Below are 15,286 nucleotides of genomic sequence, written 5' to 3'. Positions count from 1 at the left end.
GCCCGGGATCATGACCTGAGCCAAAGACAGACGCTTAACGACTGAACCACCCAGGTGCTCCCAGAGATCATTTTCTAAGAGACAGTGTAGACTATTGCTTCTCATGACATATCATCTGAGGCCAAAGGCAGAAAATTAATCTTTAGCTTTCCCCTCTACCATCTGTCATTGGTCAGTCAAGGAAGTGACCCAAGGAGATTTATTCCAGTTTCAACATACACAGGAACACACACACACTGTTTACACCTATTTCCTCATTGAACAGGAACTATCACCTTTCACTCCTCTGCATCAGTAAAGAAGACCTAGGGTGGGAGGCAGGAGGCCTCTGGTGAAGTGGGTTCCCCAGTTAGTCCTGACAATCGTCACAGGCTGGAGCAAGTGATTCAGATGACACTGAAGATTTGAGATGGGCCCATTTTGACATGGTGCATATCTGAGATGGAAAAATTAACTTCTGGGTGGAAGAGGGGCATCAACTTAAACCTATATGCCACATTGACCCTAAAATGAATGCCGTTATATTGAAGAACTAAATATAGAAAATGAGGGCGCCTGGGTGGCTCAGTCGGTTAAGCGGCTGCCTTCGGCTCAGGTCGTGATCCTGGAGTCCTGGGATCGAGTCCTGCATCGGGCTCCCTGCTCGGCGGGGAGTCTGCTTCTCCCTCTGACTCTCCTCCCTCTCATGTTCTCTGTCTCGCAAATAAATAAAGTCTAAAAAAAAAAAATTTAAATATAGAAAATGAAACTATCAAATAGGAAACAATGTTGGTGCATATTTAACACATCTAGAGAACAGCTTCTAAGCACACCAGTGATGGAGGAGACTGCAAAGGAGAAGAAATGATAAGGAAAGTCAAAACTCTGTACAGCATTTCCTAAAACTCCTTCCTTCCCCCTCTCCTTGTTCTTTTGAATGTTTTCTAATTACATTCTCTTGGTCTTCTTCAAGGGCTCTCCCTGCTTAGTTCATATTACACACATTACTTTTTTTTTTTAAGATTTATTTATTTATTTGAGAGAGAGAGATAGAGCCAGGGGGTGGGGCGGGGTAGAGGGGGAGAGAATCTTAAGTAGGCTCCTACCCCGCACGAAGCCCGACATGGGGCTCGAGCTCACGACCCTGAGATCATGACTTGAGCCAAAACCAAGAGTTGGACACCTAAGGCACGCCTATACACGTTACTCTTAGCCAGATTCCTGTCTTGTTTCTGTTTCCCCCTTATTCTCTGTGCCTCTGAATGTTCCCATCCATAGTCCCAACTTCAGCTATCTATTGGTTGATGACTTGCAAACAAATTTGTCAACCCTGATCTCTTTTGAGATCAGTATTTCTGCCTCCAGTTGGATATGTCCATGTTGTTGCCTTCAGACAACTTTGTGGGTTCAAGTTTGGAATCAATACCTTCTTTCCTTCCTCTCTGTCCTGAAATGTTATTAGAATTACCATCCATACCATGTCCTAAGGTATAAATCATAGGGTGATCTTCGACACCCCTTATATCTCCCTTCCTTCCCCATATTCAATATGTTAGCTTCTCCTATAGTTCTTCTCAGAATGTCTCTTATATCTGCCCTGTATTCTTCAATTCTATTGCAACTGCCTTAGTTCAGAAACTCAGGATCACTCATCTGAAATATTGTCATAGCTTCCCATCTGTTCTTTCCCTCACCAGGCTCTCTACACTAAAGCCCCTCCACCATAGTTCTGCGAAGTGATCTCCCTGAAAGCATTTTTAATTGATCATGTCTCTATCCTGCTTTACAACCTCTTTTTGTTCCCACTTCTCACAGCAGGATTATTCAAAACCACAATTTTTTTAACCTCAAGTTTACCTGGAAGACAAAATATAACTCTCGACCCCTTGCAACATTCTGATTGGCCTCTATTAAACATCTAGGTCATAGTTTTGCAATTTATCCATTTATGTGTCTGAAAATTCCAAACCATGCCTTCCCTTATAGCAGGAGCTCTATACTATTCATATTTGTATGTCCCAGAGCATAATATACTGCCTAGAACAGAGAGGGATCTCAAAAATGGTTATTATTAAATGAATAATTAAAGACAGAAATTGCTAAATTAGCATCTTTCAAAATATGCTCCAGAAATATACTAAATAATGTCATTTAAAAATATGGTTTGGTAGATAAACCAATTTTAGGAAAACAAATGGATCTATTTTATTTTTTTAAACTGGAGAACTTCTTGAAAGCATTAATAGCCCTTAATGTATATCATGACTTTTAAAAAAATCAATGCAATATAAAATATTCACTGAACTTTTTGACTTGTGAACCAATTTTTGAGATGAGTACTGTCCCAAGGAAATGATTTTGGAAATGCTTTTATATACAAATTTACTAATTCACTATAAGAAGATAATAAAGATAGCTTCTTTTCATATATGTCTTTATCCTTCAGGAGAATATATAACATGACTCAAGGTACAATTTTTTTAAATTTAGAAATTCTGCAAGGCAGGTGAAAGCAAGGGCAAGGTTAATTTTCCAATGCCATCCAAAGCAAATATCACAGATGATGTCCTATTCCATGCAATCACAACAATAATATAAAGGATCATGTAATTTTTTTTCCTGGGTTGTATTCATATCCTTCATGAAACTGGTGGTTCAAGCCCTTGAGAACTCCTTGAGGGCAATGCTGATAATGCAAAGTACACACACTGATCATTATTGTGTCTATAGTAAAGCAAACAATTCAAGAAAATATTAACTACCATATGATTCGATGATTTCAGAAGAAAAACAATTAAATTATTCTCTAATTTCACGAGGTAGAAAAATGATATGCTGTGTTTATTAAAAGACAAATTCTGATTCCATCAATCTGTATAGGGCCTAGGAATCTATCCTTTAAGAAGTTTTCCTTGAAATTCTCATTCAAATGTTTCAGAAGTTAACAGTTAACACCTTACATACTCTGACTTCAATTATAACAGTCTATTAAAAGTCTACATGAAGGAAAATAAATAAAAGTGTGGTGGATAATTTTATGTGACAATTTGGCTGGACCATGGTGCCCAGATACTTGGTCCAACATTATTCTGGACGTTTCTATGAGGGTGTTTGAGATGAGATTTGCATTTAATCAGCAAACTTTGAGTAAAGTAGATTGCCCACTACACTGTGGGTAGACCTTATCTAATCAGTTGAAGGCTTGAGTTACAGCAAAAGGCTGAACATCCCTCTACCCCCTGTTCCACTTGAGTAAGAGGAAATTCTCCAGCAGACTGCCTTCAGACATCATCTACAACATCAGTTTTCCCTGGTTTGCCAGAGACTACCTTTGGACTGGAACTACAACTCTCCTGAGTTTCTAACAGGCCAGTTTCCTTCATCAGAATTTTGATTTGCCAAGACTCCTCAATCACAGGAGCCAATTTTTTAAAATGAGTGAATGAATGAATGAATGAATGATCCTCTTAGTTCTATTTCTCAGGAGAACTCTGAATGATATATAGGGGAACACATGACTGAATGATATATAGGGGAACACATGACAGATATATAGGGGAACAATGACTCTAGTCCCAACCTTGTCAAGCTAGAATGTGGAATTCCTACCAATTGGTTTGCTTGCACTCTATAATCTTCTGGGAATTCCCATTCTATTTATTCTTCTACCTGTCCTCTCCACCATGTATGTCTGGTTAAATCAACCAGACTATATCCCTGGAGCATCAAAAATAAAACTGAGAAAGGGAAATCAACTTCCCTTGAGGTTCTGAAGGAAAGGGTCCCAGGTGTTTATAATTTGAAGCCAAGGTTGAGAACCATTGATCCAGGACAATGTGTCATATCAAGACCAATGGTTTGTTTGCTTCTTTGTTTTGATTTTAATTCTAGGAGCCATGGGAAGCCACTAACAGCTCTTAGATAAAAGAGTGTCCTTATCAGGGTTGAGGGTTTTTTATATGCTCATTTTGGCAGCTGAGAGAGTGTGAATTGGGTGAGGAGGGATATGTGCAGATACAGAAGATTAAGTGACTTGAGTGAGGGAAGTAGCAGTGAAGAATGAAAAGTTGATGGATTCAAGGTTTATTAAGAGATGAAACTGACAGAAAGTATCAATTGATTGTCTGGGTGTGGCCTTTAGAAAGAGTGAGGGCTTCAGAGCTGACTTCTAGATTTCTACAAGCAATAGATGATGACAACAACATTCTGACATTTACTAAATAGGAAATGATGCAAGAGGATCAGGTTTTGTATTCTATCTTGGGTATTTGAGTCTGAAATGCAAGAAGTTGACTATGTATGTGTAGAATACAGATATAAATTTGGGAGTGATTATCACACTGACAAACTCGGTACTCTCTCTTCTCTAGTAACACACTGGTTCCAGGGAGTATGAATTATTATAGAGATGAGAAAGGGGCCGAATTAGAAAGTATGAAATGTTGCAGTAGGGACAGGTTTTGTTTTGTTTTGTTTTTTAACTTATTTAAAGTATGGTTAAGATGTGCTTCTTTTAACTGTGCTTAAGATACTGCATTGCCTGATCTGAGAAACAGGAAAAAAAAAAAAGGGTGAGAGATCAATATAGTTTCTAAATAATCCTTCAAAGCATTTCTTCCTTTATTTTTTCAGAACAGAAGGGAGGTCAGAATGAATAAGCAGTGCCCAGTGGCAGTTAAAGTCAATAATAATCTAACTCTATCATTTCAATAAATGTTTCTCTGGTTTTTATTTAAGATATTAAAAGATCTAGGGGCACCTGCGTGGCTCAGTTGGTTAAGTGTCCAGCTCTTGATCTCAGCTCTTGATCTTGATCTCAGGGTCATGAGTTCAAGCCCCGCATTAGGCTCCATGCTTGGCATGGAACCTACTTTAAAAAAAAGATATTAAAAGATCTATATATGCCAATATGATTTGTTCTTAATGTTAGAAAAATATCTAAATGTTGCCCAACTGGGGCGCCTGTGTGACTCAGTGGGTTAAGCATCCGACTCTTGATCTCAGCTCAGATCTTGATCTCAGGATCATGAGTTCAAGCCCCATGTTCACGCTGGGTGTGGAGCCTACTTTAGAAAAATAATAATAATAAAATAAAAATTAAAAAAAACCAAATAAATGTTGCCTGACCTGTCAAGGGAACTGGTTTTCCTGACTATAGGCTTTATTTTCGTGGTAAATCTGAAAACGGTGACCATAACATCAGAAAGTTATGGGTGACTAGAGAACAGTAGTCACCAAAAGTCGTTCAGAAGCTATCAGAAGTGCTTTTTTGGGGAAAACTGAGTTTCCCAACAAAATGATCATTCTCTTGTGGCTTGGACGATTTCAGGTGTAAACCTTGTAATCACTCATCCCTAAAGCTGACAGAACTTGGAATGCAAACAATGGTGGATGGCAGTCAAAGACATGGTGGCTTTCTCTCAGCGAATATATTCTTCCAAAAGATAAAATAAAAGACATTGACAGATTATTAACATAGAAGCAACTGATGAAAAACAAGATGAAACAAAAAATTGGTTATGAACATAGGAGAAGTAATTTATAATTTGGAGGTTTATTTTTCTGTTCTTCTAGGTCAAAAACTTAAGTCTATTTGATAGCCATCTATTTTTTTTTTTAAAAAGCAACCTAGATTTATTCGTCATAATAGAAAAGTTCAAACCAATAATGAAAAACCAACGGTGAAAGAAACCCAAGTGACCTCATACTCACAAATATCAAGCCATTTGACATTCATTTTTACCACTGGAGTTGCATTTTTAAAATAATGAATCATTTTTAGATCTTAAGAGTTCACTATAACTACTCAAGAGTTCCCTGTGGAAGGACCTAACCAGACTGTCACTTAATAGGAATCATAGTTCAGGGACGTTAACTGCCAACCCATCTCCTTGGCTGTGGGCACTGTGATTGGCAGAAGCCCTGTCAGAGCAATTGTTAAATATTGTATCTCTCCTGGGCCTACCTAAAGCTATTATTGGTTAAAACCTGAAGGAATAGTCACACCTTATTCAAGAGATTTGGTTAATCCAAAATGATACATAGCACAAAGAGTATTCATATTTAGCTTTGAAATGTATTTTTGTGCTAACATTTGAATGTGTGTTTGATGTTCTGAGAAATTACTTCAAAGAAATTAATGAAGCCATACTGTGAAGACCTGACTCAGGAGAGCTGGGTAATTGCCAGCTTTCTCTTCATTCTGCTTCCCTGATGAACTCCTCTTTGACACCCACTCTCTGACACCACAACGAAGAGCTAAAATGTCTTTTAGCATAATGTCAGTCCTTATAGAAAGAGAGATGAGAGTTTGAGTACCAGACTACCTTTTTTGCAGCAGACCATGCAGATTTAAAATAAAATAACTATATTTGTTGATTATAGCATTATTTAAGTATGCATTTTGCTTTCATCCTATTGTTTTTCAACTGTTCCTGGTTTTCATCTTAGAGATCCCAGTGCTTCCAGGAAAATTGGCTCCCGTCCCAGCTTCAGATGTGGGAACGTGACCATGACTCAGTACATCCCAAGCCCTTCACCAGTCATGGGGTTCAGAGCTAAACATTCATTCTAAGCTGGCCCAATAACAGTAAACCTCACAATTTTGCAGTGTTACAACTGGGTTCCCTTCCCTTAGATAGATGTGAGTCCTACATCTACTGCAGTTATTTGAATAAGGTCATACAGGAAAAACCAATATTTGAAGATGAACAAAGCTGAAAGACATAGAGCTGGATCCCTCATGATGGATGAAGCCATGCCTGAGCCCTGTCCCTCCTCTTCCACCAATACATGTACTCAACCAAAAATTTCCAGGATTTTTCCAGCCAATTACAGTGGGCTTTCTGTTATTTGCAATATAAGACCTCCTAATTAATACAATAAGTCAACAAATAGGTAATTAAGCTGATTAGGAACTGTCAATTATGTTAAAACATAAATGCTGCCAATTAATATAAAACAAAGCTTCACCACAGATTATCACAAGTTGACACACACGTACATCCATTTACTTCCTTCTTCACACAAGCACATGTATTCACACGCACACACAAACACCGCCAATCTACATTGCCTGCTATATTTTCATTCATTTGAGCTGTGTATTTTCTTTTTTTTTTTAAAGATTTTATTTATTTATTTGAGAGAGAGAGTGAGAGAGAGCATGAGAGGGGAGAGGGTCAGAGGGAGAAGCAGACTCCCCGCCAAGCAAGAAGGCCGATGTGGAACTCGATCCCAGGACTCCAGGATCATGACCTGAGCCAAAGGCAGTTGTTTAACCAGTGAGTCACCCAGGTGCCCTGAGCTGTATATTTTCAAAGAATACATGACAAGAAGATATAAAAATAATTTCTATGTTATGAGTTAAGGTTCACTTGTTCCTGGGAGAGCAGCCTATGAGAAAGCCGAAGTATTCCAAATATTGGTATGTTCACCCTCTGAAGTTCCAGTACATTAAGCTTCTGCACTAAAATCAGAAGTAAATTGAATCTTTTTGTACAAAGATGTATACAAATTTTGATTAGTAGAAGGATAACCAGAAATGGTATTAGCAATGAATGAAAGTAACAAATCAAATGCTGTGAATTAGACTTGCCTTGATGCAGTTGTAATTATACTCACATGCCATTATTGTCAATATCTTGAAATATTCAAAAGTAAGAGTCTTATGTCATTTATAGGTATTTCTTTTGTTATATTACATAAGTAGTGATTTTCTTACGTATGTTAGAACCAAAGGCAAAAATAAATCAATAGTCAACAAAGTTAATGACGTGAAAATAATGCTTTGTCATTTTTTGAAATATGATGGTAAGTATAAATATATAATAAGATTTTCCTTCCAAATTTTGCTACAACTATTTCTTTGATGTATGATCCAGGGGTTGCACAAAAACCAATTCACCAGATAAAATGTTGCCACTATGACTGGGTATCTGCTCAGAAGTAATTAAAACATTAATAAGAAGAGTGTCATGATCAAAGGTTGTATTGCTCTTGTTCAAGCCCCATAACTAGGAAATTGCACTCTCCAGGAAAATCCTTGGAGATTCTTCATTAGCCTGGCGCTGTAGTAAGAACAACCGTAATGAGGCTTCTCCTAAAAGTGCTCACTGACACATACTTCCAGGATAATGGCTTTCATAGGCACTCTGCTTTCGGCTACAGAGATGTGTGGGACCAATGTGTGGGACCCAACCAACCTGGGACTAGGTTCATCATCTGCAACAACTGGGAAATAGGACTAAGGACACAGTGGAAAGAAAAATCCGTTCCAGCCACAGCAGCCAGACAGAAAGGCAGAAAGAAAAGTTCAATGATAGAGGAGGCGGTTTGGGTGGCTTCAGTTGCAGACTATAAGATTGAGTTAGCAACTAAATTCTGAAATTCAGCAGAATCTGAGAGATTTCAAAAAAGTCATTGCAAATCAACAGTTGGTTTTGGTGTGAAAGTGTTCTAAAGAAAGCAGCTATCCTTACTCTATAACTAGGCAAAAGAATAAATGGTCCTACTTGTAGAGTCCTGACTTCCTGTAATTAAAAAATGTATTTATAATATATAATTTAACATGAATATATAAATATAACATTTTATCATATTATGTCATGTTGTATATTGACAATCAAATAAATTGTATAATATTTAGGAACATTTTTTTTCTTTTTTTAGTACATGGGACCAATGTAAGGTGTTTGTCTCTTAGTCCTAGCCGTGAACTTGTAAATAAAAAGAAAAACAAAACAAGACTGTGATTGAGTTAAACTATAAATACAAATTGTAGAGAATTAAAGCAGAAAAACACAAAGCCCCATTATCATTTTAGCCACATCATCATCATTATGATCACCATCATCTTCGTAAGACAAAATGATTGTCAGACAGCTATGTTCTATAACTATACTCTTAACTTGTAAGAATTAACATACATATTGTGACACTGTATTATCAAGAAGTAGATTTCTCTACTGTGAACAAAGAGGAAAAATAAGCCCAATAAGCAATTATTGAAGTGCCAACAGAGCTCCATAAACAGGATCACAGGTTCTATATAACAGATATGTCCAAGTATCGGGAAGGTTGCATGCTGTTTATGGCTCAATAACCTTGGCCGTAGAAATATTGCAACTAACTCTCCACTTTCTAACTTCATGGTCACTCAGCATATTTTTACAATAATTTGGCTTCTCACATGATATTCCCTATAGCAATGAATATAATTATTCCTCTCACTGCTTATTAGTCATTTGACATTTATTTTTCTTCATCAGCTCCTTGTTAGTATATTTAATAGGAGACTGTCCCCCACGATTGTATGGATCTCTAAATTTAATTTAATTTCTAGTCCTGAGTAAAGGAGGAACAGACTGAAATAAGGACACCAATCTATGCAGCAAGACATCTTGTCCAGGTAGCATCCCATTCCTTTTCTCTGTGCCTTTGGTTTTCCGATGTTCATTACCCTTCCCTCCCATTTACCAAAGAAACAATTCTTATTAATAATGGTTCTAATTGTCATTTTTGTTAATTCACAATAATATCCTAAAAATATTGGTATATGAGAAAATGGTTGCAAAGGAGACTAGGAAAGGAATATGCATATATACTCATTCAAAGGAAAGTATATATTTGATAAGTAAAAATTTCCTTAGTCATAATAGTAAACTGAAATACTAGAAAAATTCACAAAACTATGATAGGAGGGGCTAAAATATGAAAAAAAATGGGATCTCACTTTTGTCAAGGTTATAGATTTAAAAATTATATCAGTTCTGAAGGGAGATGAACATACTTTTTTTTAAAAGATTTTATTTATTTATTTGACAGAGAGAGACAGAGCGAGAGAGGGAACACAAGCAGGGGGAATGGGAAAGGTAGAAGCAGGCTCCTGGCTGAGCAGAGAACCCAACACGGGGCTTGATCCCAGGACCCTAGGATCATGACCTGAGCCAAAGGCAGACGCTTAACCAACTGAGCCACTCAGGCTCCCCTGAACATACATTTTTAATGGGGTATATGTTAGTATCAATCTTGTGAGTAGATTTCAAGTATCTTAAAAATGTCCACAGACTTTGAACTAGATATTCAGTTACTCAGATAGCATTCTAAAGAATAATTCCGTATACAGAATCAAGGTTCATCCACAAAGATATTCATTGAGAAATTTCTTAAACCTAACAAAATTGATCAAACTCCATGACTTAAAATAAAAAAATATTTAAGTAAACAATGATACATCTATTGGCTCAACTATAAAAATAATATAAAGATATTGGAATAAAATAAAATATTTACCTTAGTTTTTTTTTTTTTTTTTAATTCCAGAAAAAAAAAAAACTAAGCTGTTAACTTATATAGCACTGTATATTAACATACAGTGCTATATTAGTTTCAGGTATACAATACAAGGATTCAAAAGTTCCATGCATTATTCAGTGTTCATCAAGATAAGTGTTCTTGATCTCCTTCACTTATTTCACCCATTCCCCACCCACTTCCCCTCTGATAACAATCTGTTTGTTCTCTATAATTAAGAGTCTGTTTTTTTGGTTTGTCTCCTTTTTTTTCTTTGTTCATTTGTTTCATTTCTTAAATTCCATGTATGAGTGAAATCATATGTTATTTGTCTTTCTCTGACTTGTTTCACTTATATTACACTCTCTAGATGCATCCATGTTGTTGTAAATATCAAGATTTCATTATTTTTATGGCTGAATAATATTCCTGTGTGTGTGTGTGTGTGTACATATATATACTACATCTTCTCTATCCATTCATCAATCAATTAACACTTGAGCTGCCTCCCTAGTTTGGGATTGGATATAATGCTGCAATAAGCGTAGAGGTGCATATATCCCTTCAAATTAGTGTTTTCCTATTCTTTGGGTAAATACTCAGTAGTGTGATTACTGGATTATATGATTTTTAATTTTTTGAGGAACCTCCATGCTGTTTCCCACAGCATTTCTTTTTCTCCATATCCTGGCCAACACTTGTTTCTTCTATTTTTGATTTTAGCCATTTGACAGGTATGTGATGATATCTCACTGTGGTTTTGATTTGCATTTCCTTGATGATGAGTGATGTTGAGCATCTTTTCATGTGTCTGTTGGCCATTTGGATGTCTTCTTTGGAGAAATATCTGTTCATTTTGGGGGTTTTAAGTTGTATAAGTTCTTTATATACTTTGGATACTAACCCTCTATCAGATATGTCATTTGGAAATGTCTTCTCCCATTCAGTAGGTTGTCTTTTAGTTTTGTTGGTTGTGTCCTTTGCTGTGCAGATGCTTTTATTTTGATGTAGTCCCAATAGTTTTTGTTTTTCTTTCCCTTGCCTCAGGAGACATATCTAGAAAGATGTTTTTGGGACCAATGTCAGAGAAACTACTTCTTGTGCTGTCTTCTAGGATTGTTATGGTTTCAGGTCTCACATTAAGTCCTTAATCCATTTTGAGTTTTTGTGTATGGTGTAAAAAAGTGGTCCAGTTTCATTCTCTTGCATGTAGCTGTCCACTTTTCCCAACACCATTTGTTGAAGAGACTTTTTCCATTCCATATTCTTGCCTCCTTTGTCAAAAATTAATTGACCATATATTTGTGAGTTTATTTCTGAACTCTCTGTTCTATCGATCTGTGTCTATTTTTGTGTCAGTACCATACTGTTTTGATTACTGCAGCTTTGTAATATAAGTTAAAGTCTGAAATTGTGATACCTCCAGTTTTGTTTTTCTTTTTCCAGATTGCTTTAGTGACTTGGAGTCTTTTGTGGTTTCATACAAATTTTAGGATTGTTTCTTCTAGTTATGTGAAAAATGTCAATGGTATTTTGATAGGTATAGCATTAAATGTGTCAATTGCTTTGGGTAGCAGAGACATTTTAACAATATTTATTCTTCCAATCCATTTTTTTTATGTAGTCTTCAGTTTCTATCAGGAGTGTTTTATAGTTTTCAGAGTACAGGTCTTTCACTTTGGTTAACTTTATTCCTAGGTATTTTATTATTTTTGGTGCAATTGTAAATGGGATTATTTTCTTAATTTCTCTTTCTGCTGCTTCATTAGTGTGGAAATGCAATGGATTTCTATATTGATTTTGTACCCGGCGACCTTACTGAATTCATTTATCTGTTCTAGTAGTTTTTTGGTGGAGTCTTTAAGATTTTCTATACATAGTATGATGTCATCTGCTACATTAGTTTTTTTAAATAAGTAAAAGGACAAAAATTTATAGGTGCAATTTAAGTGATATATATCATATAAATTCATATTTAAGAAAAAATAATTATATTAAAATATTAATAATATTTATCTTTAGGTGAAATGATTGTGGGTTTTTTTTACCATGTTTTGCTTTTATATATTTTCAAAAAAATTTTTTAAGATTTTTTATTTATTTACTTGACAAAGAGAGAGAGCACAAGCAGGGGGAGCAGCAGAGGGAGAGGGAGAAGCAGGCTTCCCGCTGAGCAGGGAGCCCAATGCAGGGCTCGATCCAGGGACCCTAAGATTTTGACCTAAGCCAAAGGCAGACGCTTAACCGACTGAGCCACCCAGGTGCCCTCAAGTATTTCTTTTAAACATTTTCATTTGAATCAAACATTGGTCTTCCAATGTTTAATAGAATTAAGCCTATAACAATAGCTGTTCTAATACACTGTATGAAATTACAAATTATAAGAAAAGTTATTTATTTTAATCTCTTAAAATCAAGGCAAATAACTTACAAAGCAATACCACTTGGCCAGGAGAATATATATAATTACAGAAACTAAACATGATATTTTAATTTTTTTTAATTTTTCCCAGCTATACTGAGATATAATTGACAAATAACTTTGTGTAAGTTTATGGTCTTCAACATGATTATTTATTACACATATATATTGTGAACTAATTACTACAATAAGATTAGTTAACACATCTACCACCTCATGTAATTACCACTTCTTTGTCTATAGTGAGAACATTTAAGATCTACTGTATTAGCAACTCATGTGATATTTGGAAAACTAAATACAAAATATCAGATGAAGGCTGTTAAAATGTTTTTTGTTTTACTTTTTGTTAGGTAGAAAAGTTATTTTAAACTAACATCCAGGGGCGCTGGGTGGGCTCAGTTGGTTAATTGTCCAACTCTTGATTTCTGCTCAGATCATGATCTCAGAGTCCTGGGATGGAGCCAGGGCTTAGGGCTTGCTTAACATTCTCTCTCTACCTCTGCCCCTACCCCCTGTACATACTTGCTCTCTCTCTCTAAAAAATAAAATAAAATAACATCCAAAATAAATTTATCAGATTTGGGAATAAGGAAAAAAATCTGTTGTAAAGAACCAAATGATGACAACATCTCATGAAGGCAAAAACAAACAAACAAACAAACAACATACTTATTTCTAAAGAAATAGAGCCAAATATTTTTATTTGTTAGCAACTAGTTGGAATAGTAAAAAATATGTTAATGGTAATGTATAAATTCAAATTGATAATAACCCAAATCCTAAAGTACAATATAGAGGAGCTTTTATAATTTTGAAGGAAAAGGCCTTTGGCATCATCTATTACACTAAAATAAATGATCAGTGAGCATTGTCTACTTGGGAAAAAGCATAAGCATTGACCACCTAGTTAGCTCAAAATTTTTTTCTTGATCACATTTGTATCTCTAAAGGAACAGTTACTTCAGTTTTGAGTTTACTGAAATATACAGCATTGATTTTTGCTGCTATTCACAGTCCCCCCCCCAAAATATATGAAAAGAAAAGAGATCAGGGCTAGTTTACTAACACAACACCACACCCTTAGTTCTCTTAAAATAGCATTTTCTTATAGAGATAATGAGAAAAAAAGAAATGACTTTGGGATCAAGAATGGTATTGGTCATAGGTTTTGAAGGATCTAGTTGTCCAGACCAAATTTCTCTTATTAAAGAATAAAAATAGTACCTGATGTAGGAAATGGTTGGGGTTCGGAGACAACATCCAAGAAGGAATTCTTGAGAAGTCTTCAGTGCAAAAATGTGGTTTTATTAAAACACAAGATAGGACCCATGGGCAGAAAGGGCTGCACCTGGGTGGTGAGAAGTGGATCATATTATACTTTCAAGTTGGGAGGGGGTTAGGGACAGCACAAACCTCCAATGTATTTTGGAAGCCAGGTTTCTAAGACTTTGAGGAGACTAGCCATTGTTAGCAAAAGGCCATTTATTATTGCATAACAAAAACTCAGTCATGAGATCCTTTAGATGTATATCAGTGGGTCATAAGCTTGGAGGATGGTTGCTAACATGTATCTTGGGGGGGTAGAGATAAAGGAAGTTTCCAAATGAATTTCTATACATTTAAGCAGACTCACAGGATCCTGGGGGTCAGGATAAGATTGCCTTTTGCCCTTAGCCAAGTGTCAACATTGAGGCAGCTGAGATCTTAGAGGAAGGTCACTCTGTTTCAAAGACTTGTCAGTGTGTTATAGGCAGTAAGGACATTTAATTTTTTCTTTTGTCTTTGTTTCCCACATCAGTACCTACTATTTTTAACCACTAAATAAATTGTTGTAAGGATTAAATAAGATAATGCCTATTAAATGCTTAACTCAGTACTTATAGCTGCATAAAAGGAGGGTTTTGTCTCCTATTCTTCACCTCTTTTTTTTTAATCCAAAGGCTAGGTGGAAGGGTAGTGTTCTCAATTTTTGGAAACCAGGAATGTGGAAGTCATAGCAAAATCCAAAATTATTATTATTATTTTAGTTTATGTGTCTTTTCTTTATGTAAGACCAGCCCTAATATTTCCTGTAGGTTAAAAAGTTGTCTCCAATGCAACATTTGTAGGTAAGTACCAGGAACGGTTTCTTTCAAAAAATACCTACTCTTCAAGTCTGTTGTGTTATTTTCTAGGACTTCACATTGAATAATTTATCTGCTGAAGTCAAGCATTGATCTGTCTTCTTTACAACAGAAATATCTTTACAAGAGTAGGTTTCAAGCCTTTCTCTTTGGTAGCAGAATGCCTTATTAAAACAAGCACTAGTGGCATTTGGAAAAACAAAACAAGTAAAAACAGAACTGCTCTGATAGAAGGCGACTCAGGAAGCCAGGAGTCCAGAAACACCCAGCTAAAATAGCAAATTTGGAATACCATTATCTTATAGAATGTCATGTTTCCCTGTGAGTGAGTTTAGCAATTCATTTTCAGCAAAGGCCACAAAAATGACAGGTGTAACTGAAACACAAAGACAACAGAAAATAAGGTGTCTTTGAAATTGAGGCTAATACTAGTTGGCCCTTTCTGAATCTTTTTTCTGAAATGCTT

This window comes from Mirounga angustirostris, unplaced genomic scaffold, assembly GCF_029215605.1.
Source record: "Mirounga angustirostris isolate CCGP_5_RB_7025 unplaced genomic scaffold, mMirAng1.0.hap1 SCAF_3, whole genome shotgun sequence".
Taxonomy (NCBI): domain Eukaryota; kingdom Metazoa; phylum Chordata; class Mammalia; order Carnivora; family Phocidae; genus Mirounga; species Mirounga angustirostris.
This window is presented reverse-complemented; position numbering follows the sequence as displayed.